This window comes from Benincasa hispida, chromosome 5, assembly GCF_009727055.1.
Source record: "Benincasa hispida cultivar B227 chromosome 5, ASM972705v1, whole genome shotgun sequence".
Lineage (NCBI taxonomy): Eukaryota > Viridiplantae > Streptophyta > Magnoliopsida > Cucurbitales > Cucurbitaceae > Benincasa > Benincasa hispida.
The window spans coordinates 37,475,417-37,501,301 of NC_052353.1; the positions used below are offsets into that span (position 1 = coordinate 37,475,417).

Genomic DNA, 25,885 nt, shown 5'->3' on the forward strand with positions numbered 1-25,885 from the left:
TTTTTTAGTTTATCAAACGATAAGCCCCTCGCCCTCTGCTCTTTGGTAAAAAAATAAGTCAAGTGCTTCATTTCAAAGTACTTCAGAGATATATATATAAATGTTTTATACGACTTTTGATTATTGAACATAATTCATCAAGATAACTATAAAACACTACCAATTCTAACTACTATCTATTGTTGTTTTATTTGTTAGTATGTATTTTAAAAAATCAAGATCCGTATTGTAAATCAGAAGAAAAAACAATACTTGTTTTTATTTATAGAATCTGGTTAAGAATTTTAATGTTTAGTTGGGAGGTAATAAGAAAATAAACACAATTTTGAAAAATTAATGTTTATCATACATGACCTTAGTCATTTCAAAATAGTAAGGAAAATTCACTCATCTAGTTGTATTACAAGTTTTGTTTATGAAGTTTTAGATTTGTATGTCATTGGTTTATAAGTTTTGAAAAATGTCTAGTATATTTTTAAAATTTAAATTTTATGTTGATTAGATTCTTAAACTTTATAAAGTTGTCTAATGGTCCTTAAATTTTTAATGTGTTCAATAAATTCCTAAATTTTAAATTTTAAATTTATTGTCTTTGACATATTTGGCATTTTTTAAATTAATGTATTTACTAAACATAAAATTGAAAACTTAGGCATTATTTGATAACCATTTGATTTTTTGTTTTTAGTTTTTGAAAATTAAGCTTACAGACATCCCTTCTACCTCTAATTTCTTGCTTTCTCGTCTACTTTTTATCCATGTTTTCAAAAATCAAGCAAATTTTTTAAAACTAAAAAGATCGTTTGGTAATAATTTTATTTTTAGTTTTTGTTTTTGAAAATTAAGTCTATAGATATTATTTCCACTTCCAAATTTCTTCTTTTGTTATCTACTTTTCATCAGTGGTTTAAAAAATAAGTCAAATTTTGATAACTAAAACAAGTAGCTTTCAAAAAGTTATTTTTGTTTTTGAAACTTGGCTAAGAATTCAACCATCGTACTTAAAAAAGATGTAAATCTTGGTAAGAAATGTAGATGATATAGACTTAATTTTCAAAAACAAAAACAAAAAATAAAATAGTTACCAAAAAGGTCTTAGTTTTTAAAATCTTGTTTTTATTTTTGGAATTTGACTAAGAATTCAACTATTTTACTTAAAGAAAGATGCAAACCATTATAAAAAAATATGAGGAAATACACTTGATTTTCAAAACCAAGAAATAAAAAAACGAAATATTTACCAAAAGGTGCTTTAAAATTTTATTAGACAAAATTCAATTTTATAACTGATAGATCAATTAATAATTGTTCTTTTTAAATAAAAATTGTTACAAAAATTAAAAGGGATAAATTTATTAGACACTTTTCAAGGTTTAGGGAGCAAATTGACACAATCTAAAAATGTGAAGTTAAATTTCGAATTTAACCATCGTATTTTTATGTAGCACTTGCCTTCCGTTCCAAATAAGCAAAATTGTTTGTCTTTGTTCTACAAATGGCGAAGGATTTGCCTAGAGGCAATAGAGACTTCAAATATCCTTGGAGCCAATTATTACAATTCACAAATATTCTTTCAAAAATTGAAATAAAGATTTATTATTTGCTTTTTTAGTACCACAAAGGTAGATTATAAGATTTTAACTAAATTAAATGGTGACACCAATGTAAAATTTTAATTTACCTAATACTAGTTCGTTTACACCTTAATTATTCTATTCTCTGGGAATGATTATACGATCCAATTATGTTTAGTTGTCAAAATACTTGTAGGATATTAAATCTTTTATAGGTCATTATGATTTTTAATCTATTCCTTCTAAAAGATTTGTTATTTTCACTTGACTCGTGTGATGATCAATATAATATGAGTTAAAAAACTCATGAGGGAAAAAAATTGAATAAACAATAAACAAATTAGTTATCAGAAAATCAAAATATCATCGCATCAAGAAAGCTAACAAAAAAAGAAAATTGTCATTTGTCATTAGGGCAGGCACTCGGCCAGCTTCTTTGCCACAATCCAGAGAATAATTATTGCTATACAATAATGTACAAACTTATGATGTTGCATGAGACAAATGGAATGATGAACTAACTTTAAAAAACAATGAATAATGTCCCAAGAGGTCTGATCGCAATCGAGCGTGAGCGCCGTTGGAGGTGGAATCTGATGCATTGGAAGTCATCAATCTTTTGAACAGAAAGGATAACTCTGTAATTGATATCAGGATTCTCATCGAGAACATTCTTTTTATAGCTAACTCAATTAATAATTCCTGTTTTTGTCACATCCCAAAAAGGAGAATAAAACCAAACCGCTCACACTATTGCAGTTTTGGCATCCTCGTTTCTTTGAAAATGTCTTTGTTGCTTATATTCTCCATCTTATCCATAATGAGGAGGTGAGGGTGTAGTTTTTGGTTCGCTGTTTCTCAATTGCTTTTGTCTGAAAAAAAGTATGGACAAATATATACAACGATAAAATGTAATAATATTAATTATTAAAACTTCTGATTACTCTTCACACAGAATAAGTCAATTGGAATATGTTTGGCCTCTTTCTTTGGAGTTGACTTTTTCTTTTGTACTTGACTTGACAGTAGGTTCTTGTCAGTAGTCCTGTTAGATTTAGAGTTGTAAGAAGCACCGAGGCAAACTACAAGAACAGTATAATTATGATAATAAAAACAGATCTACTGATGTTTGTAATACATCTATTCGAGCGTCCTTGACATTCAGCTCGACCATAATCTGTGCACCAATAGTCTTCTTGTTTAATATTATCAAGATTCGAGGTTGAAAATTCTTTTCATCATATTTTAACGGATGTATCACTTAAGCTCCATTTGATAATCATTTCATTTTTTGTTTTTATTTTTTAAAATTAAACTTATTTCCTCCTCATTTCTTATAACGATTTACATCTTAACAAAAACTTTTTAAAAGCTACTTTTTTTCTTTCAAAATTTGGGTTACTTTTTTAAATCATTGATGAAAAATAGATAACAAAAGAAGAAATTTGGAGGTGGAAATATCTTTATAGGCTTAATTTTTAAAAACAAGATAGTTACCAAACAGAGCGTTAGTATTAACAATAAACCTGTTGTTAAAACACAATTTCAACTAAATTCCGGAGTGCAAAATAAGATTGCCAGCAATATTAGTCCAGAATCGTATATTACCTTTGCCTTGGCGAAAGGGTTCTTGAACGAATGCCAGATTCCTCTCCTTGAAGATTTTCTGCAACGTGGAAATCTATGTGCTCTTTTCTTTCGTCAACAAAACTCGCTGGCACTCCAGTACCACAGATTGTTCATTTATAGTCATCTATCCACCAAATCTTTCCATTGTTATCTGGTGACCTTACCTCAACCCGACTTTCGGTATCTACATTTATTGGGATTGCCCTCAAGGTTTCTAGATGAAGCACATGCTGTGCTCAAGGCTCGAGGGATTAAGGCGTCCGAGGAATCTGGGGTGCTTCCCATGGCATTAAAAATGTTTGCCTACATATATTTTAAATGCATTAGAAGCCATTTGTTTGAAATAAAGCTATAAATACACTTGATCAAATAAAGTTTAGTACCTTTAAGCTTAAATCCAAATTAATAAAGAAAGATGATATTCCATAATCCATTCTTTAGTCTGGATATATACCTGATCAGTGCTGTGTTGCTCAAAAGATTCTCAAGTTTTTCCGACTTCTCAGTATCATTGTTGGACATACAGTCGCTCTCATCCGTATTCGAGAAATTGTTGTTGATTCTTTCCTCAGTACTATCTTGATGGTGTGTTTCAGAATCAGTACTATTGATGCATACATCAATTTCAGTGTCATCCATGAAACCATGATTGTCAGAATCGGGATTCAAGGAGCAACAACCATCCATACTTTTTCTAGTAAGATCCCCATAAATCTAGTAATAGATCTTTGGGTTGGATCAGACCCAGCAATGGCTCCATCTTCATTGAAATGAGATATCCGCAGCCCTGGAGATGTTAGAAATCTCTTTCCAAACTAAATGTTGTAAGTTGTAAGTTGCAAGATCAAAGGATTTCAAAGTTTACTTCACCATATGTGAGACATACAGTGGATCACATTTTGTGCATATTAGAACATAGAAAACCAAGCACGTGATATCAACGCTAGTGAAAAATGAACTCTAAAGCTCCATTTGATAACAACTTCTTTAGTTGTGTTTTAAAATGTATGCTTCTTTTCTAACAATTTTGTCTACTTCACTTTCTTTAAAAACACATTTGAAATCTTATGAAAAATTCAAAAACAAAAAAACAAAGTTGATAGATTAGTTTTTCAAGTTTTCAAATTTTAATTTAGATATAACCTTTCGATGGCGAGAAAACAAAACAAAGAAACATATAGATGAAAGTAGTGATTATAAGCTTAAAATTAATTTCTTCTACGGGAAGAAAGTAGCAGTTAATAGAAATCACACATCTGAATGAGTGGTTATTGAAATCTCAACATATTACACATATGGAATTTCTTCTCTATCCAATCTAAACAGATTTAACAGGATTCAGGGCAAATAATGTACCTCAAAGGATGCAGTTTTCAGTTTAGTCAGTGTCCGCCCAGTTAGACCTTCTTTTTCCATGTCCATTGACAGCATCTCCGCAAGGTCAGCTGCAATTTATACGAAGTTCACAAGGTTACTCGTAAAAAGAAAAAAATTCAACAGTGACCTTGGATTACTGATCTGGTCGAGTAATCTTCAGATTGCTGATGGGATACCTTCTAATGATCTGGTCAAAGAATTAAACAATGGTAGATTCATTTTCCTGATCACCAAGCAATATTAGTCCGCTGCCAGTCTTCTAAATGATGGCCAAGATATTAAAAACAACACCTATGACCTACCAATTCCATCATAATGTTTCCTCAAATTCAAAATAGAAACTGTAAACAAGACAATAAGAAAAGAACCCTAGATTAGCGACTGTTCGTGAGAAGTAAAAGAGAGAAGAAATACCGGCTTTTGCATTGGTGTAGACAGTGTGGTAAGACTGCCATGGACGATCGGCATCGCCGGCAGTTTCCTTCTTTTCCATTTTTCTCGAAGTTCCGAAGCTTGAAGCTGAAGCTTCGGTGTGTTTGGTTTAATTTTAAATGGTTCAATTTTGAAATTAAGTCGTTATTTTTTTAAAAAATTGTAGTGTTCAATATCAAAATAGTTTAAATAATGATTTTTTTAAAAACATTTTCTTCCATAATCAATTCGATTATTATTATTATTTTAAAATATTTAAACACGATCTCAGTCCACATAATTTCAAACATTAAATTTTAGTATCTCTACTTTTAATATATTTTGAATTAAAAATTTACTTCTTTAATGTTAAATGTTTATTGAAATTAGTTAGATGATGATAATTATTATTACTAACTAGCACATAGCTTAATTGACATATAAGTATTAATAACCACGAAATCTATGATTCAAATCCTATTACTTTTTTTAAAAAATTATTATTATTATTAGGAAAGAAAATACACAAAAATCTTATCATTTTATTACTGATTATGCTTATGTTGACTTTATTTAGTTAAACATATTTTTGGCTAAATTATATAAAATGCACCTAAAATTTGTACCTTGTTTTACAAATATTAATTAACTTTAATAAACTTTCAATAATACCCTTAAATCTTCATAAAATTTTTTTTAAAAATACCTTTATTGTTAATTTTTTTTTTTAGAGAAAAACTATTCGTACTTTGTTTAAATAATACTCTTAGACTTTCATTAGTTTTATTAATACTCTTAAATTTTTTAAAAGAAGTTCACAAGCATCCTTTCCTTTACCATATTGAGTAAAAGTGTATGTACCTCGTCTTAAAAAGCACCCCCTGAACATTAAGAAATTACATTAATACTCTTAACCTTAAAATATTTTTGCCATGTATAGGCATGTACAAAAACCATTTATCTACACCAGATCATCTCCCTCTTCCATTTTCTCTCTAATCTACTTCAATCTTTGATGTAACACTTCTCCATTTTCCCTTATATTTTCCGTCTCTTGTTCACTAACCTCTTACTCTACTTTTTCAACGACTAAACAACCCCTTTCAAGCAGGTATATAAGCTATAGCATGAAGAAGGAGAATATATAATGAAACCAACAAGGGCTTAAATGTTTTAACAAGATTGTATAGTGGTAGTCGAGTGTGATTGAATATGTTTGGATTTAACTTGAAAATTTGGGTCATAATTTTGAAGATAGTCATTGGGAGGTGAAGAGAAGAAAAATATGTGTATTACCAAAGTTGCAATGAAGATTTTGTTGATCACTATTTTGAAGTTTAAATTAATTCAATTTTACGATGCACTCAGTTAATAAAGTTTTTTATGAGATGATATTCTTGTCACACCTTTTTATTTGGCAATTATTTGAGAAAAAATTATCTGAAAAAAAATAAGGGAATTTATAATTGTTTTCAAGTTGGTTATTTTCCAACTCAATATAACCTCAAAGAAATTTACTATTTTAAGTATTGAAATTTCTTATATTTATGTTTGAGTACGCTAAAAATATGTAAGAACTCCTCATACTTATTTAAATTTTTTATGTTTTAGAAAAAAAAAATGAGAAACACAAAAATAAAAATGGGAGAAGTTTTAGATCATGATAAAAAATGAAAGAAAATGATTAATGGAAAAAATGATGAGCAATGAGGAAGAATTTTAGGCCATAAATTGAAGTAGAGGAGAGTGCGAAAAAGAGTAGGGAGGTGATGCGAATTAGGTAAACAATTTTCATCCACATAATTAAAATATTCAAGATCAAGTTTGCAAAGCATGTTCATAACAATTTTTTTTTTTTTTTAAAAAAACATTGTTAGCCTTTACAGTCATATTTTTACCAAATTTTAATTTAAGCAAAGCCCTCTAAACAAAAATTTTGAACCCGCCACCATGCCCAATTGATTTTGACTTATACCATCGACCAAAAATTTAGACTTTGTTTGATGTTCTTTCGATTTTTTGTTTTTAGTTTTTAAAAATTATGTTTATAATTATTTTCAATTTTTTTTGTTTTGCTAACTATTTTTTATGTGTTTTAAAAAATTAAAAGAAAAAGGAAAAAAAAACTTAAAAAATTCACTTATATTTTAAAAAATTTGACTAACAAATCAAATGTTTAATTATAAAATGTAAAAACTACGATAAAGAATTATATATATATATGAAAGAAAATCATATGATTGTGAAAGGAGGTAAGGGTGATAGGCGGTTTGGTTTGTCAGTTTTGTGGCCAACCAATAACCAAATTAAACCAATAGTTTCACAAAGAAGAGATCCAAATCAATGTTCAATAAAGAACAAAACTAATGAATTGGTTTTTATTTGGTTCGATTTATTATCAGTTTGGTTTTCGATTTTTTTTTTATTTGGTTCGATTTATTATCAGTTTGGTTTTCGATTTTTTATACTCTCTTTCCTTTCAAAAGTTTATTTTTATTTCCACTTTTGTTTTGCATGGGTTATTTTTGCTAATTTTAAATTAAAATTGAGTCTATTTCTTTTTTTATAGATTAGAGTGTGATATTTTTATTTTTTTATTGCCACTTTTTTAAATAAAAAACATATCATGCCATAATAATTGGCACCTTTTTCAAAACAACAAATATATATGTACTATAATAATTAAAATACTAAAAAATACCTAATGTTAGAGTTTATTTTTAATGATATGCATATATATATATATATTCTCGATTCGGTATATTATTAAATAACTCAAATTACAAGTCACCGAACGGCTCCGTTGCTTGTTGGCTTAGATGGTGGATTTATAATCCAACCCTCTGGTCCTTGGTTCGAAGCCTAGTAGGTAGAGAAAGAAAGAGAGAAAAAGAAGAAAATTAATCAACAACTATTTATAAGGTATTCTATAATACCTTTTTTTTTAACTAAAAAACAAAGGAGAGGTGGAGGAAAAAAATTATATTTAAATTACAAATTAGTCTTTACATTTTTGGATAGTATATTTGAGCCGATTGTGTGCGAGTGAAGATTAATCTAAATCTTTAATCTATAGTTAAAATCACATTAATCGATTGAGTTATGTTTAGTTTCGCTACATTTAGAGTACTTGTGAAAGTAATTTTTGAAATTATTAAGTCACTTTTATAATAATCAAAACTACTTTAAAAAAAATCTATGATTCAAGCTTCATTTTTAAAATTTGGTTTTATACATTGTACATGTTTTCATACGGTCAAAATTGAGCCATATCACTTAATTGCTCTCTAAAGGCTAATATGTAAGCATTTTGAATTCTTTACATAAGCATCGTTCAATTAATTAAGATGCGTGCCATTGATGTAAATGTCAAACAAATCTCCTATCTCATTCGTGATTTTTTTTTCCCTAAATGACAAAGGTTATAAAATGAGAACTAAATATGAACAATATGAATACAAGAGAGCCAAGATGGAAAAATGAGAGATAATAAATTAAGGGTCTGTTTGGTAGTGAATCTGAAAACAAAAATGTGAAAAACAAGGGATTCAATGAAAACCGAGTTATATTTCATGTTTTGAGATATATATTTGGCAACAAATTCAAAAACTAAATTTTAATTTAAATAATTGTTTAAAATGTGATCGGTAATATATTTTTTATCATAAAACTTGTTGTAGTTACCCATAAAATATTAGTTGACAATAAACTATTATTAATTTATTTATAAACATGTTTAACATTAATTTTTTGTATAATTATTATTTTGAAATATTATACAATTTATAATACCTTACACTATACATATTTTATTTTTCAAAAAAGGAAAGTTTATAACATGACATACTATAATTTTAAGGGGTATTGGCTCAACAACATAAGTTAAATTGAGTTGGTATAATATACCAACTACTTGTTGTTTGGCCCACCAACTTTAAATATTGGTGGAGTTGAGTTGGTATATTTTACCAAAAAATTCACCCCAACTCTCTGTTCTTCCAATGTTTTCAATGGCTTCCTCCATTGGTCATTGTCACACTCCGAGCTCCGACAACCATCTCCAATGACAACTTTCACGACCAACTTGGGGCTCCAACAACCTTTACACTACCAACTCCGACAACTAATTCCATGCTCCGACAACCACCTCCGGTGACCCAACTCGATGACCACCTTTGTGCTACCAACTCCGACGACCAATTTCAGGCTCCGACAACAAAACTTTGATGATCAACTCTGACAACCACTTTCGTAGGCTCCGACAACTACCTCCGATTACAAACTTCGACGAAAATCATCTTCGATAACCACCTTTGAGCGAGTAACTCTGACGACCAACTCGGGACTTCGACAACCACCTCCGACGACAAATTACGACAACCAACTCTAATACCACCTTCACGTGACTAACTTCGGGCTCCGATAGTCACCTCCGATTACAAACTCTAGTGAAAACCATCTTCGATGACCATCTTCGCTTGACCAACTCTTGCCTTCGAAAACCACCTCCCATGACAAACTTCGAAGACCATCTCTAATACCATATTTATGCTACCAACTTCAGGCTCCAACTACAAACTCAAGCGAAAATCATCTTCGATAATCAACTTCGACAACCACTTCCGACTATTATAAGACTGATGACTGTTAAAGTATGTTGTAGGATTGTTGATTATATAAAAAACAATATTTTGTCTACATTAAGTGTAATATTTATACGTAAATATTTGAAAAAGAAAATTTTATTTAATTGAATTCATATATCAAATGAGTATTAAGAATATTTAAACGAAAGTATGTAACATATAACAAAAAAAACCATAAAATGAAAGAAAAATTCGGGACATTTTCTAGCAAATATTAGTGAAAAATAGATATTCATTCTCTGATGATCCTCCAAATTTAGAAGAATTGAAAGAAAAATTGTTAAAGAAATGTGATGACATTTCATTGGCTGCTAAGATGGTGGAGAAGATTTAATTAAAAAAATTCATGACAAAGTAAAAATATAGAGCATATTTTTGTAAGAATAAGAAAAAGAAAAAGACGACAATGAAATTCATGGAGAAAAATTAGGAATCAAAAGTGTGATTTCTTCTTGGTTTTTTATTTTATTTAATCATATTTTTGTAAGAAATATAATGAGTTAATTATTGTTCATTGTCCAAAAAAGAAAGAAATAAATAAAAAAAATATTTAAAAATTAAAAGAAAAAAAATTCATTCAATATTTTATTCAAACAAAAATGGGTAGAGCGATTGAATAAAAGAAATTCAAAACAAAAATAGTAATTATAAAAATATATTATTTAGAGTTAAAAAAACTGCAGCAGATATTACAGATATATGAACTAATCTCTACATCCCTAAACACGGATATATGAACTTAGACTAAATAACTATGCACCCCAAATACATATGAACTCCACAAACATATAAACTCCAAACATCCTATCTCAACTCAGCGCCCTAAATAACCCCTAAGTGTTTTTATCTTTATTTAATATAATTCTAATCTTTAATATTCAAATATTCAAAATCTGGATACAATGAAAACCTAAAAATGTTGTTTTCATAATTTACTTTTTTGAATCACAGAATCCGAACACAGTTTTCAAAAATAAAATTCAAATTATCTGCCAAGCACATATTTGCTGAACTCAGTGAAGTTGGAAATATAAAACAGAATCTGAATTATCTATCAATAAGACTCTAAAATAGCAAATATTATTTCTCACCTGAGTATGTTTACATTAACAAATGTTCTTGATAACCTCTATTTATAAAAGTGTGACGATAGTGATTACAAAAACCAAACTTAAAAAGAGGACAAAAGTTGAAGCTATGAAAATTAATGGAGAGATTAAGGTATATTCTCAAATAAAGGAAAATAAGCCAATTTATTTACAAATATAATAAAATGTCATTGTCTATCATTGATAGACTGCGATAGATCTCTATCACTGAGCGATAGACTGCAGTAGAATTCTATCACTTGGTGATAAAAGTTCTTGATAGAAGTTTATCGCGGTCTATCATCCATAGACAGTGACATTTTGCTTTACTTGAAAATATTTAAAACAGTTACTCACACCCCGTTTGGTAGTCATTTAGTTTTTAGATTTAAAAAAACTAAGTCTACTTCATCCACATTTCTTATAGTGATTTGCATCTTTCTTAATACATATGTTGAATTTTTAGCCAAATTAAAAAATAATAATAATAAGAACAATTTTTTGAAAGCTACTTTTTAGTTCTAAAAATTTAACGTGGTTTTTTAAACCATTGGTGAAAAGTAGATAACAAAGAAAGAAATTTGGAGGTGAAAGTAGTATTCATAGGCTTAATTTTAAAAAACAAAAAACAAAAAACAAAATAGTTACCAAACGAAGCCTCCGAGATTAATGGATGAATATGATGTACGACAATTTATTTTTACTGATCAATAGGCTTAATTCTTACAATGATTTGCATCTTTCTTGTGCAAGTAGTTCAACAATGGTCACGCCATCCCTAGGATAAAACAGACCAGATAATACTGTCAACGCAAAATGACCTCATAATGTGTGAAGAAAGAGAATGCAAAATGAGCGTGATAGACTATCATTGATAGTGATGAAGGAACTCTAAATATAGAGGACCTATGAGCGGAAGCAGATTGTCCAAACTCCATTGTGAAAGAACTCATACATTTACAATCAAACTAAATAGATTATGCATTAAATATAAATTACAACATATTTCTTGAAATAAATACAAAGATTAAGGAGACAATACCTTTGAAGAACACTTCTTCAAGAATATCCCTCGACCAAATTCAAACGCAACGAGCAACTGGAACTCCCTCAAACAGCAACGAGTATCAACTCGATCATCGAACAGATCTGGACACAACCACTAGATTACTTTGGTATTCTCGGTATGAGAATCTACGAGTGGTGGACTCTACCTTATTTTGGATAAAGGGAAGGATTGGTGTAAAGGAGGAGACGATCGAGTAAGCGATGAACTATCGTGTAGAAGATGAAGTCTATCGTATAGATCGTTTAGATAAAAGCACTATCGTATAGTAAACTCGATGCTATCGTGTAGTCACTCGATAATGAGTCGTGTCAGTCAACTGAGATTTTGAAATCAAATTTTCTTTTATCTCAATTTACCATAAAACCGTATAACCACTCATTAAAAGTAGTTATGGAGAAAAATAAATTTAATTATCATATAATTAATAAATTATAAATAAATACAATAACTAATCTTTCATATTATATTTATAACCTATAGTTTTAATATTGCATCATATACAATATATAAAACATAGTTCTTTTTCTCTTCTATGACATTTAACATAAATCATATTTATATTAAAATTAATAACCATGAATTTTATTCATAGAATTTATATTTGAATCATATTCAAATACTAGTTCCTCCAATCAAATATTAATGTATCAAATACATTATATCAATTATATCATATATAATTGAATTAATTTAATTATATCATATATAATCAAATTCCATTTTGTTAATTTGAACAGTTCAAACTAACCCAAAAACTGATTCTCATCTTGAATCCATTGAGCTACCAAGGGGACCTTATGGATCTGTAGCTTGAAGCTTCAACGGTACATGAATAACTGACTAAACTCTTTAATCATATTATCCACCACCCGTTAACTACCGGACATTCCACTAAAGACTGACAACTATACACTTCGCACTATAAATATATTTCTGTGTCCATTGGATATAACCATAATAGTACGATGACCCTTCACAAATCGCTCGTAAGTACAATTGGGCCAAATTACCGTTTTACCCTGTAATTACATCTAACTCCATAAGTACCACTCATTCCTCTAATGAACAATAGATCATAGTCCTACTATGACTAAACCCCTTTTGGGCTAAGAGAGAGTATGACGCCACATTGTTCAAGCCTCGGAATCAGCCCTTAAGGGAGCAATTTATCACTTACCCCTGCTTCAAGGAAGGAGTGAATTTCATCTTGTGTAACTGAGTTCCCAGCTTCGCAATCAAACGAATCCCTAAAATAGTAGACCTGTTGAGTCGGCGATCTGGCCACTCTTACTCATGCAAATCAAATAATCGCTCTCATAAGCAGGAGTTCACAACTCACTCAGGATTAAGGTCACGTTACCTATGATCATCACAGTGAAATAAAAGTCTCAATTATGAATGGTGTTATATAACGAGACTAAACATTTCGTGGTCCGATCTTATACAAATCCTTTGTATAGAATATCCTTACTTGCATGTCTAATACATGAATGATTAGGATCAGATCATTTGTAGCACTTTACAATATTTAGAACACCTATAAAGCGGGCCACACTTGTAGTGTCACCAGGATAAGGTATCCCTCATTATCCACATACTACAGATCATTTAGGTTATCACTTAAAACACGATCCACTTGTACGTCTCCACATACATGTTTAAGTTACAACGATAACCATGAATCTTAGTTTATTGGTTTGTGGTTAATGCAACTAAAATCTCAAATATTTCATAGACTAAAGTGAATAAAATATCATATATTATAAATCACAAAAAGTTTGTTCATACACGTGTTTACAAACTACAGGACCCTACGAGATTTAGGGCATCAACCCCAACAAGTAATATGTTATTGTCTATCATTGATAGACTACGATAGACTTCTATCACTGAGTGCTAGACCGTGATAGAATTCTATCACTTGGTGATAAAAGGCTATCGTGTTCTATTATCCATAGACAGTGACATTTTGCTTTACTTGAAAATATTTAAAACTATTACTAGGCCTGTTTAGTAGCCATTTAGTTTTTAGTTTTTATTTTTTTTTAATTTTTTTAATTTTTTTTTAAAATTAAGCCTACTTCATCCCACATTTCTTATAATGATTTGCATCTTTCTTAAATACATATGTTGAATTTTTAGCTAAATAAAATAATAATAATAAAAAAAAAATTTAAAAGCTACTTTTTTAGTGCTAAAAATTTGGCTTGATTTTTAAACCATTAGTGAAAAGTAGATAATAAAGGAAGAAACTTAGAGGTAAAAGTGGTATCTATAAGCTTAATTTTTTTTAAAAAAACAAAAAACAAAAAACAAAACAAAATTGTTACCAAACAGGGTCTCAGACATATGGATGAATGAATGTGCTTAACATTTATATAATTTTCTTACAAAAATTTGCAGGGTGTCTGGTTCATCTTATGGTCTCTAGGATTCATGCTCGTGCTACTTCCTGGCGGGTTACCTTCTTGGTCTTATCTAGTGTGTACGAATGTTTTTTTCTTTCTGAGTTTTACATTGTTCTCTGTTTTGTTGTTGCTCCTAGTTTGTGAGAGTTTTGAGTTCTTTTCTTTTGTTCTTATCTTATCGTGTTGGCTTTGTTTTGGTTTTGTTGTCCTATCTTTACTTGTACTTTGTTGCTTTGATACTTTATCCCAGACTATGGGATTTCTTGTTGTTATATAATAATATCACCTATTCTAAAAAAAATATCTATATAATTTTAATATTTATATATTAATTTTATTAAAAAGAATTATATATGTAAAAGAACCTTAATTTCTTCTTCTTCTTTTCTTCTTTAATTCTTATTTCTCTCTGTGATCTGTTGAAGAAAAAAAGAAAGGAAAAAATGGAGATGGCGGTGATAACAAACGTGGCTCTCATCGTCTGTGCTATTCTTGTTGCTTCAGGTTTGTCCCTTTATGCTTTTTCTTATTTTTTAATTTCTATTTTTATTTTATTACCAATGTATTACTTTATTATTAAATTAAAACTTCCCCTAATCAATTTTTAATTTCCATTAAAATTAATATTTGTGTATTGTATGTGATTTAGACACTAATTTGTCCATTCGAGTATAGTTTATATACCATATCGTATTATTTTTAGTTTATTATATAGTTTTAAGGTTAAATTATACCAATAATTTCCACCATAAGATTGAAGAAATTTAAATTTTCACTGCTGTATATCCGTTGAAAATTTGGATTTCTATTTCCAATTATTATATATTATGTTTATGACTATATCTATTGTTTGAATTTTATGATGTTTATAATGGTATGCTTAATTTTTTTAAGAAAAAAATTTATTGAAAAATAATACTTTAAATATATGATCATGAAAATATGTTATTTTATATACTCTTGAATTGCATCATCTCATTGCTAATTTGAACATATTTTAATAATCAAGTGTTTTAAACTTTGAACTTACTTAAAAAAAAAAAAATCCTTCTTACTTACATTTTTATCACAAAATAATAATAATAAAATACACCAACGGAGGATAATAGTTAGACCTATTACAATAAATAAATAGATGTCCTATAGATATGTGTTTCAATTGTATTTTTAGTTTATAAACTTAGTTTCAAATATTAAAAATAACTTGTTTGTTATTTAAAGAAACTATATATTACATTATTCTCATCGTTTGTTATTAAATTGTTTAACATAGAAATAATGAGTCTTCAAATATGTATATATTCAGGTATGCAATTGAACTGTATAGATTAGTTAAGATGAATATTGAAATAATTTATATTGGGCGACCAAAATGGAACAAAAAATAATAAAAATATCTTCCCGTAAAGTTTGGGATAAATGCAATGCCATATGACTATCCAGCTAATATCGACTAATTAGTACATCAAAAAATAACTTGTCCATACTTCTTATAATTTCTAAATTATTACAATGTTACTTTACGACGCGTGCTCATTACTGAATGTTGAGTTTTAAGCAACTTCATCAAATCTTGTATGTAAAATGTAAGAAGATCAAGTTGAATTACTAATAATCTAAACAATGAGTAGAATTTGACCTAGAACTTATTCCTTCAGTCTTTTTTTTTTTTGCTCTTCTTTGACCATTTTACTTTTGATTTTACAATCCACCTATAACATTAGCCCCAACTTTCAAGCTAGGATTTGTAGTTTTCCAAGTGATTTGTCGCGGGTTTTAATTAATAACCTATCTTGGTAGTACAATCTACCCTTCAATCTCCATACTACCTTGTCGCGAAACTTAATTCGGACTTGCTAGGGGCTATTGGGCCTATGAAGTCAGACTCTTTTGAAGTTCAACTGATTTTCTAATACGTTTCTCTATCAAATTACGAATTTATGCGCCAAATCGTGCCAAACCTACCTTAAGTATAGACCCGATAATAGGTCATTGCACTTCCGACCCTAGGTGGGCCCTAGGTCATGAGCAAACCTAAAATTTTATTTGACCAAACTTGTTACAGCTCAATCAACTTCCCGATATCCTTCTCTACCTTGAGGACGGAGTTATGGTTACTTCACCCATCCTTTTCCCAAATAAGTCGTCTATTTTGCTTATCTTCAATAATCTTGTAGCTTAATAATAAGTTTCGTAGCTTCTTTACTTATCTTCAGTAACTTGATCATTAGTCTCATAACTTCTTTATTTTATCACACCTAAATGAGGTTAATTTAACTATCTTTTGTGATGGTTCTTAATCCGACCCATGGGTGTCCCAAAAATTTGGACTTTGAATTTGATTAATTGGCTATGAGGTGACCAGTCCTTAGTTTTTCACCAAATATCTTTACTTAGAAAATTGCTTGAGTCCCAAGTGGGTTTCTCGTGGAAATCTTCTCCTGTGTGAGTAATTGAGTCTCCTTTTGAGGTTCTTCAGCTATCTTATAAAATCTTGCATCCAAATAAATTATATGTAGTTTCACTGATTCAAATATTCTTTTATACATTCTTTATATATTCCATTTAACCTATAACCCTTGATATATACAAATTGATAATTGAATGTAAGTATAGCATCAGAGAAAAAAATTATCTCGTGTTTTGCAATTTCGTAGAGGTATTCAAATTAATCCAAAATTAATTCTCAATAATTCTAGTTGCGCTACATAGAGGACCTTATGGACCTGTAAATTAAAGCTTCAATGGTACTTGAATAATTAATTGAATTCCTTTAATTAAATTACTCAACATTCATTAATTGTCGGTCATTCCAATAAAAACCGACAACTGCACTCTTCGTACTACAATATTTCTTTGTCCATTAGATATAACCAGTCAACAGTGCGATGACCCTTCACAAATTGCTCGTAAATATAACTGAGCCAAAATTACCTTTTTGCCCCTATAGTTACATCTAACTCTTTAACTATCATTAATCCCTCTAATGAACAATAAGTCATAGTCTAACTATGACCAAACCTCTCTTGGGCCAAGAGAGGGTGTGGTGTCACATTGTTCAAGCCCCAGAATCAGCCCTTAAGGGAAAAATTTATCCATTTACCTCGACATTAAAGAAGAAGTGAATTCCATGTTGTGTAATTGTGTTCCTAGCTCCTCAATCAGACGAATCCTTAAAATGGTAGGCTTGTTGAGTCGGAGATTTGGCCACTCTCACCCAAGAAAGTCAAAGGACCATCTTCATGGACAGAAGTTCACAAGTTACTCAGGATTCAGGTCGTGTCACTTATGGTCATCCTGATGAAATGTAAGTCTTTATTATTAACGGCGTTATATAATGAGACTATTCATTTCGTGGTTCGGTCTTATACAAACCCTTTTGTAAAGAACACCCTCGCTCACATGTCTTTACATGAATGATCAGGATCAGATCATTTGTAGAACTTAACAACAATTGTAACATCTATAAAGTGGATTGTATTCGTAGTATACCAGGATAAGGTACCCAGCCTTATCCATCTATTACAGACCATTTAGGTTATCACTTAAACATGATCCACATGTATATCTCTACGTACATGTTTAAATTACAAAAGATAACCTTGGATGTTAATTTATTAGTTTTTGTGGGTTAATGCTACTAAATGTCAAATAAAATATCTCATATTTTATTAAATAAATAAACTATTTGTACATTACAATTATAAACTATAGGACCTACGAGATTTAGGACATCAAATCCAATAGATAGGACCTACAAAACAAAGAAAAAAAGACTTCAGTGCCTAAATCAATAAGAGAATTGTAGAATAGAGCAGAAGTCAGAAGTTTTAAGTTACCTCATATAGAGTTATAATAATGTATTTATAGGGATTTTATCCAGGGTTTATCTTAGTCTAACTAGGATTAGGGTATGAGTTTCCTAACCTTGTGCTAGGTTATCTCTCAAACCAAATGAGCAAGGGTGTGCATTTAGCATACCATGTTCATCAAACTCTAAGCCTCGACCTTGGCCTCATTCTTGGTCGAGGCCGAGACCGAGGCCGACCGACCTAACATCCTTGCTAGGCGCACTAAGTTTCATTCCTTAAGGCCTAGTTATGTTGGGCCTTTGACCATTAGGCTAACATAAGAGGCTCGACTTCGGTTAGGCCTATTCCTTCAATCTTCTCTTGCTCTCCTTTGACCATTTTACCTTTGATTCAAGAATCCGCCTATAACAATTCTAATCTATCAATTTTAAAGGGTATATTTATATTGAATTGCAAGCAGGAGAGATTTCACGAGGTAAAGACACAAACAAAATATAAGAGTTATTAAATAAGAACAAAGAATACTGATAACCCCCAAAACACAAATCATGAAAACAAATTATAACTTAAGCTACTCTCTAGACCTTTTGATGCATACGACTTGCTTACACTAAATATCACCATTGTAAAAATGTACAAGTACTAAGATTATTTTATATTAGTTTTTGAACTAATAAATACGTTGCTCTTGAAAATTTTAAAATATATATTTTAGTCTATACTTCTCGAAAAAAAATAAATTGTTTTGGTCACTCAGCTACACCTAATATTTGCTCAATTAATAAAGATGTGTGTCAACGACTTAATGTCAAATATTTAAATCTCCCCCCATCCGTTGAACTAGAATTAGATCATGGTATGTATGGAAAATGAAAGAATAAAATGACAAAAATTTTATATAATGGGAATAAAATAATACCAAGGTGAATAACATGGTAACAAAAATGGAGAGGAGAAAATAGAGAGAATAAACTAAAAAGAGAAAGTATTGTTTATCTATTGGGACAGTGTTTACAAAATGATATTTACGATCTCTATTTATAAGATTTTGAGAATAGTAGTTTACAAAAACTTAATATAAAGAAATGGCAAAAAGTTATGGAGATTAATGGAGAGTTGAATGGATGAATGTGTAACCTACTGAGGTTATGGATATATATGTCCTCGTTTAGTAACTATTTAGTTTTTAAATTTTGAGTTTTTGGAAATTAAGCTTATTTTATCTAAATTTTTTACAATATATATTTTTTTAATTTCTTAAGCCAAATAGCCTAATTCTTAGTCAAAAGTAAAAAATAAAACACAAGTTATTAAAAATATTTTTTTGGTTTTTAAAACTTGGCTTGGTGAAAACATTGGTAAAAAAATAAATAACTGAACAGGAATAAGAAATTTAGAGATGTAACGAATATTTATAAGAGGAAATTTCAAAAATAGAAAATTAAAAGGAAATATTTACACAAATAGAAACGAATAGAAGTCTATCAATGATACTATCAGTGATAGAAACTAATTCAAGTCTATCACTGATAGACGCTGATAGAAACTAATAGAAGTATATAACGGGTAGAGGTTGATAGAAATCAATCAGTATCTTTTAGTGATAGAAACTGGTAAAACTCTCAGCCTCGATATTGGTAACCTTTGCCTTGACCTGGCCTTGGCCTAAGTCATCTTGAACTCGAGTTGTATTTTCGTTTCAACTTGGTCTCCTCAGTTTTGCTATTGGTAGTCTAGGCCTTGGCATTAGTAGTCCTAGCCTCGACCTTAGCCTCGACATTGGTAGCCTCGTTCGACTCTTCAACACGTTGGCTTCCTTTGATTTTGGTCATGGGGATCTAATCCACCCATGGCTTCCGCTTTCGAAAATTATTCTTTAACATGATTGTGGAAACTAAGCCCTCATAATCTTTATTTCCTTAATTTTGCAAATATTCTCAATCTTATATTAGTAGAATACTCTTGTCCCCATAGATGACGCCAACTGTTGATGTCAACTTTTGGTCAAGGAAAAACGCATATGACCTCCACGTGGCATCAACGGTAAATTTGTAATTTTTGGAAAGATAGTGAAGGACTGTGAGATTCATAGCGGAAGCGGGATCGGTCCCAATTTCAATTTATAAAGAATTAAAATATAGTGAATTAATTAAATTAGGCATATCACAGAGATTTCATAATATGCTTTATAAATAAATAGTGAAGGAAATTAAGATTAGTCGCACTTACCCTTGAAGCCAAAAACTTCACGAATTCCTTCTTGAAGAGCCAATCACGAACTGTCGCGAACTCTCAAACTAAGAACTGAAGAATGAGACACCACCACAAGTTGAACATTCTATATTCTCCTTTGGGGTAGAGAATTAGCAAGAAGTATGGGCTTTGCTATGATTTTGGGATAGGAAGGGAATTTGAGAAGAAGAACTTTGTGTTCTTACTAGGAGAACTTCAGAGAATAACCTAGAAAGCTTTTTGCATTTGAAGTCAGGAAGAAGAAAAAAACAACATGTAACTATTCCACACTCTACACGATTTAATGAGAGAAAATATAACTCACTCCTTAATTAAATTATTTATTAAATTCAAATCATTTAATAAATAAAAATTTTAATATATATATATATATATAATAACCAACTTATCATATATTATATATTAAACTATATGTTATATCAAATATAACACATAACCTATAGTTTTTATATTGTATCAAATACAATATAANCTATATGTTATATCAAATATAACACATAACCTATAGTTTTTATATTGTATCAAATACAATATAACCTATAGTTTGAATTCTCTCAATAGATCATAGTATATATATAAATCAAATTTATATTAAATTTAATTATATGAATCAGTCCATCTAATTAGTGTTGGGGTTGATGCCCTAAAGTCTCGTGTCTTGTAGTTTTTAAATAGTTTGTACGAACGCTTGTGATGTATAATATATGATATTTACTTCACTTCTTGATTTTGCTCATCTAAATGTTTTATTTGCTTTACCACAAGCCAATAAACTTAAAATCCCTTATTATCTTTATGTAACTTAAGCATATATGTCAAGTGGATCATGAATTAAGTGATAACCAAAATGGTTTGTAGTATATGGATATAGGAGGGAAACCTTATCCTGGTAACACTATGGATGCAGCCCGCTTTATGGAATAATTACAAGTGTTGTGATTTGTCACAGATAGTCTGATCCTGATCATTCGTGTAAGGGACATGTAAGTGGGGGCGTCCTATAGAAAGAATTTGTATAAGATTTGACCACGAAGTGTTAATGTCTTGTTATATAACACCGTTCATGACAGAGACTTCACTTCACTAGGATGAACATAGGTAACATGACCTCAATCCTGATTGAGTTGGGAACTCCTGCCATTGAGGGTGGTCCTTTGATTTGCATGGGTGCGAGTGGCCAGGTCGTTGACTCAAACCTACCACTTTGGGGATTCGTCTGATTTGGGAGCTGGGAACTCAGCTACACAAGATGGAATTCACTTCTTCCAAGAAGTAAGGGCAAGTAGATAGATAGCTCCCTTAAGGGCTGATTCCAGGGCTTGAACGATGTGGCGCCACACACCTTCTCATGACTCGAGAGGTGTTCACACATAGTTGGACTATGTTTTCTTGTTCATTAGAGGGATTAATGGTACTTAAGAAGTGAGATGTAATACAGGGGCAAAACGGTAAATTGGCCCAACTGTACTTACGGGCATTCGTGAAGGGTTATCGTACTCATGATTGGTTATATCCGATGGACACAGAAATATATCTGTAGTTAGAAGAGTTCAGCTATTGGTCTTTAGTGGAATGCATGGCAATTAACGGATGGTGGATCTCGTGGCTAAATAGTTTAGTCAGCTATTCACAAACCGTTGGAGCTTCGAGCCATAGGTCTTTAAGGTCCCTTTGGTAGCTTGGATACAAGTTGAGAATAAGTTTTTGGGTCAGTTTGAAATGTTCAAATTGACAAGATGGAGTTTGATTATATATGATATAATTGGACTGGTTAATTATATATGATATGATTGACTAAATGTATGAGATACATTATTTTGGAGGAAATTAGATATAAATATGATTTATATCAAGTAAAGGAGAAAACACTATAGTTGATATATGATATCAAACTATAAGTTAAGAATATAATATGATTATATTCATTATTTTATTAATTGGGCGGTTATGAGATAATTGGTCGAAGTTTTCTCCGAATTTGTCGAAAGTGGGAAGTTGAATTTAGTTCTAGTAACTGAAAAATAAAATAAAAATTGTTTACATTTTGCAAAAGACACGCTAAATCTCTCACAGTGTGAAAGTATTGTATCGCTTAGTGTTGAGAGCCTATCGATAGTGCCCGCTTACTAAACAATCACACACCCGCGTTTCTTAAACGATCACCCACGATTATCTAAACGATCGTTTACCTTTGCTAAACGATCGTTTAGCGCCTGAGCGTATCTAAACGATCGCTTACCTTTTAATAGACGATCGCTTAGCAATTACTGCACGATCGTGTACCCCGACCTAAACGATTAAGCACCCGACTATACGATAGTCTTCCCTATCTTCCACTTACTTGTTCGTAGTACATTATCACTTTTCCTCCTCCCGTATACCAATTCCATCAAAGTACACCCTTTGGATTCTCACTTCGAGAATACTGAGGACTTCGAATGGTGGTGTCGTCTCCGGTTGTTTGTTGTTCGTACGCTGCTGATCATGTAGACGATCGTGGTGGTGCTAGGCGATTGCTTGTTGTATGAGTAGGAGCGAGAGGGGTTCATTCACGGTGAGACCGAGTTCTTGTGAAGAAAGTCTTCAACTGGTAAGTCTCTCGGTCTTTTGTATTTATCTTTTAAAGCATGCCAGTAATTAGTGTTTTCAATGCATTTCTGTATGTTAGAATGTATGTGTGAAAATCCTGTCACAATGAAATTGGAAAGATCCGCTTCCGCTCATAGGTACTCCTGTATAAGAGTCCTTTCAATTAGTATTTAAATCATATTCAAATATTTAATTCCTCTAAAACAAAAACTTTACATTATAATGTATCAAATACATTATATTAATTACATCACGTATAATTAATTTAACTTAATTCTATCCTATATAATTAATTCCCTCAATTAATTTGAACAATTTAAATTAATCCAAAATTAATTCTCAATAATCCTAGTTGAGCTACAGAAGGGACCTTATGGACATGTTGATTGAAGCTCTAGTGGCACTTAAATAATTGATTAAACTTTTTTAATTAAATTACTCAACATCCATTAATTGTCGGACACTCCACTAAAGACCGACAACTGCACTCTTCACACTGTAGATATATTTTGTATCCATTGGATATAACCAGTTAACAGCGCGATGACCCTTCACAAATTGCTCATAAGTATAGTTGGGCCAAAATTATTGTTTTGCCCTTATAGTTACATTTAACTTCTTAAGTACCACTGATCCCTCTAATAAAAAATAAGTCATAGTCTAACTATGACTAAGCCCCCCTCGGACCAAGAGAGTGTGACACTATATTATTCAAGCCTAAGAATCAGCTCTTAAGGGAGCAGTTTATCCACTTACCCTGACATTAGGGAATAAGTGAATTTCATCTTGTGTAGCTATGTTATCAGTTCTCCAATCAGACAAATCCCCAAAATGGTAGGCTTATTGAGTCGATGATTTAGCCATTCTCACCCATGCAAATCAAAGGACCGCCTTCATAGACAGGAGTTCACAAGTCACTCAAAATTCAGGTCATGTCACCTATGGTCATCCTGATGAAATGTAAGTCTCTATTATTAACGACATTATATAATGAGATTATTCATTTCGTAGTCTGGTCTTATACAAACCCTTTTATATAGAACACCTCCGCTCACATGTCTCTACATGAATAATCAGGATCAGATCATTTGTAGAACTTCACAATAATTATAACATCTACAAAGCGAGTCGTATTCGTAGTTTCACCAAGATAAGGTACCCAGCCTTATCCATCTACTATATACCATTTAGGTTATCACTTAAATATGATCCACCTGTATGTCTTTACATACATGTTTAAGTTATAGAAGATAACCTTGGATGTTAGTTTATTGGTTTTTTTGGGTTAATGCTACTAAATGTCAAATAAAATACCTCATATTTTATTAAATAAATAAAAATTTTGTACATTACAATTGCAAACTATAGGACCCGATTTAGGGCATCAACCCCAACAGATAGGACCTGCAAAATAAAGAAAAAGGACTTCGATGCCTAAGTCAGTAAGAGAATTATATAATAGAGAAGAAGTCAGAAGTGTTAAGTTACTTCATATGGAGTTATAGTGATGTATTTATAGGGTTTTGATCTAGGGTTTATCTTAGTCCAACTAGGATTAGGGTATGAGTTTTCTAATCATTGATGAGCTAGGTTATCTTTCAAACCAAATGGGCTAGGGGTATGCATTTAGCATGTCATGTTCATCAAACTCTAAGCCTCGGCCTTAGCCTCATTCTTGGTTGAGGCTGAGGCTGAGGCCGACCGACCCAATATCCTGGCTAGGCGCACTAAGTTTCATTCTTTAAGGCCTAGTTATGTTGGGTCTTTGACCATTAGGCTAACATAAGAGGCTCGACTTCGGTTGGACCTATTCCTTCAATCTTCTCTTGCTCTCATTTGACCATTTTACCCTTTATTCAAGAATCTACCTATAACAATTCTAATTTATCAATTTTAAAGGGTATATTTTAGATTGAATTGCAAGCAGGAGAGTTTTCACGAGGTAAAGTCAAATAAAATATAAGAGTTATAAAATAAAAATAAAGAATACTGATAAACCCCCAAAACACAAGTCAATAAAACAAATTATAACTTAAGCTACTTTCCAGACCTTTTGATGCTTACGACTTGCTTACACTAAAATTAGAAATATAGTAAAAATATGTGTCTCGCTTAATATCTAATTAGAGTCATCCATCCCACTTCAAACATCCCAACAAATAACCAAGCTAAATGAGCAATAAAAAACTAAATGATATTGAGATTCAATATCACCATTGTAAAAAAATACAAGTACTAAGATTATTTTATATTAGTTTTTGAACTAAGAAATACGTTGCTCTTTAAAATTGTAAAATATATATTTTAGTCTATAATTCTCTAAAAAAAAAAAAAGATTGTTTTGGTCACTCAGCTACACCCAATATTTGCTCAATTAATTAAGACGTGTGTCACTGACTTAATGTCAAATATTTAAATCTCCCATCTGTTGAACTAGAATTAGATCGTGGTATGTATGGACAAAGGAAAGAATAAAATAACAAATTTTATATAATGGAAATAAAATAATACCAAGATGAATACCATGGTAACAAAAATGGAGGGGAGAAAATGGAGAGAATAAACTGAAAAGAGAAAGTGTTATTTATCTATTGGGACAGTGTTTACAAAATGATATCTACTAGGGGTGTACATCGGTCGATCGATGTCAGGTTTGGGAGAAAATCGACACCGAAAATCGATCAAAAAATGAGTGTGAAATCGTCTGACCATCTGTCGGGTTCGTCGGTTGGTTTGTTTTTTTTCTTTTTTTTTTTAAGAGGAGCCAATGTAAATAAAAATGAAGGATGAATCGATGATGTGTTATTGTTAGGTTAATAAAATTAGCAACTTTTTTAATTTTAAATCAATCATTTTTTATGAAAAAATTAAATAAATCATGTAATGGGTTTGAAAATTAGGTAACATAAAAAATAATAATAAATCAATAATGAAATGGTAGGCTTGGACTTAGGTTGGTGGTAATGGGCTTGCTTTTATACTTTTTTTTTTTTAAAAAAAAAAACAAATATATATACGTTGGTCGGTCA

General features: G+C 30.7%; 1 long non-coding RNA gene across 2 annotated transcripts; it reads right to left on the reverse strand.

Annotated features, from left to right (window-relative positions):
- Nucleotides 1-1,958: 1,958 nt before the first annotated feature.
- On the reverse strand, nucleotides 1,959-5,132 carry LOC120077537. Of its 2 annotated transcripts, none has more exons than XR_005481776.1 (5): nucleotides 4,995-5,132; nucleotides 4,757-4,878; nucleotides 3,658-4,648; nucleotides 3,183-3,506; nucleotides 1,959-2,446 (listed from the first exon to the last, which is right to left on the reverse strand). It is a non-coding gene; the product is annotated as an uncharacterized LOC120077537 (long non-coding RNA). The 2 variants fall into 2 exon arrangements; XR_005481775.1 differs by having other exon boundaries at nucleotides 1,959-2,619.
- Nucleotides 5,133-25,885: the final 20,753 nt, after the last annotated feature.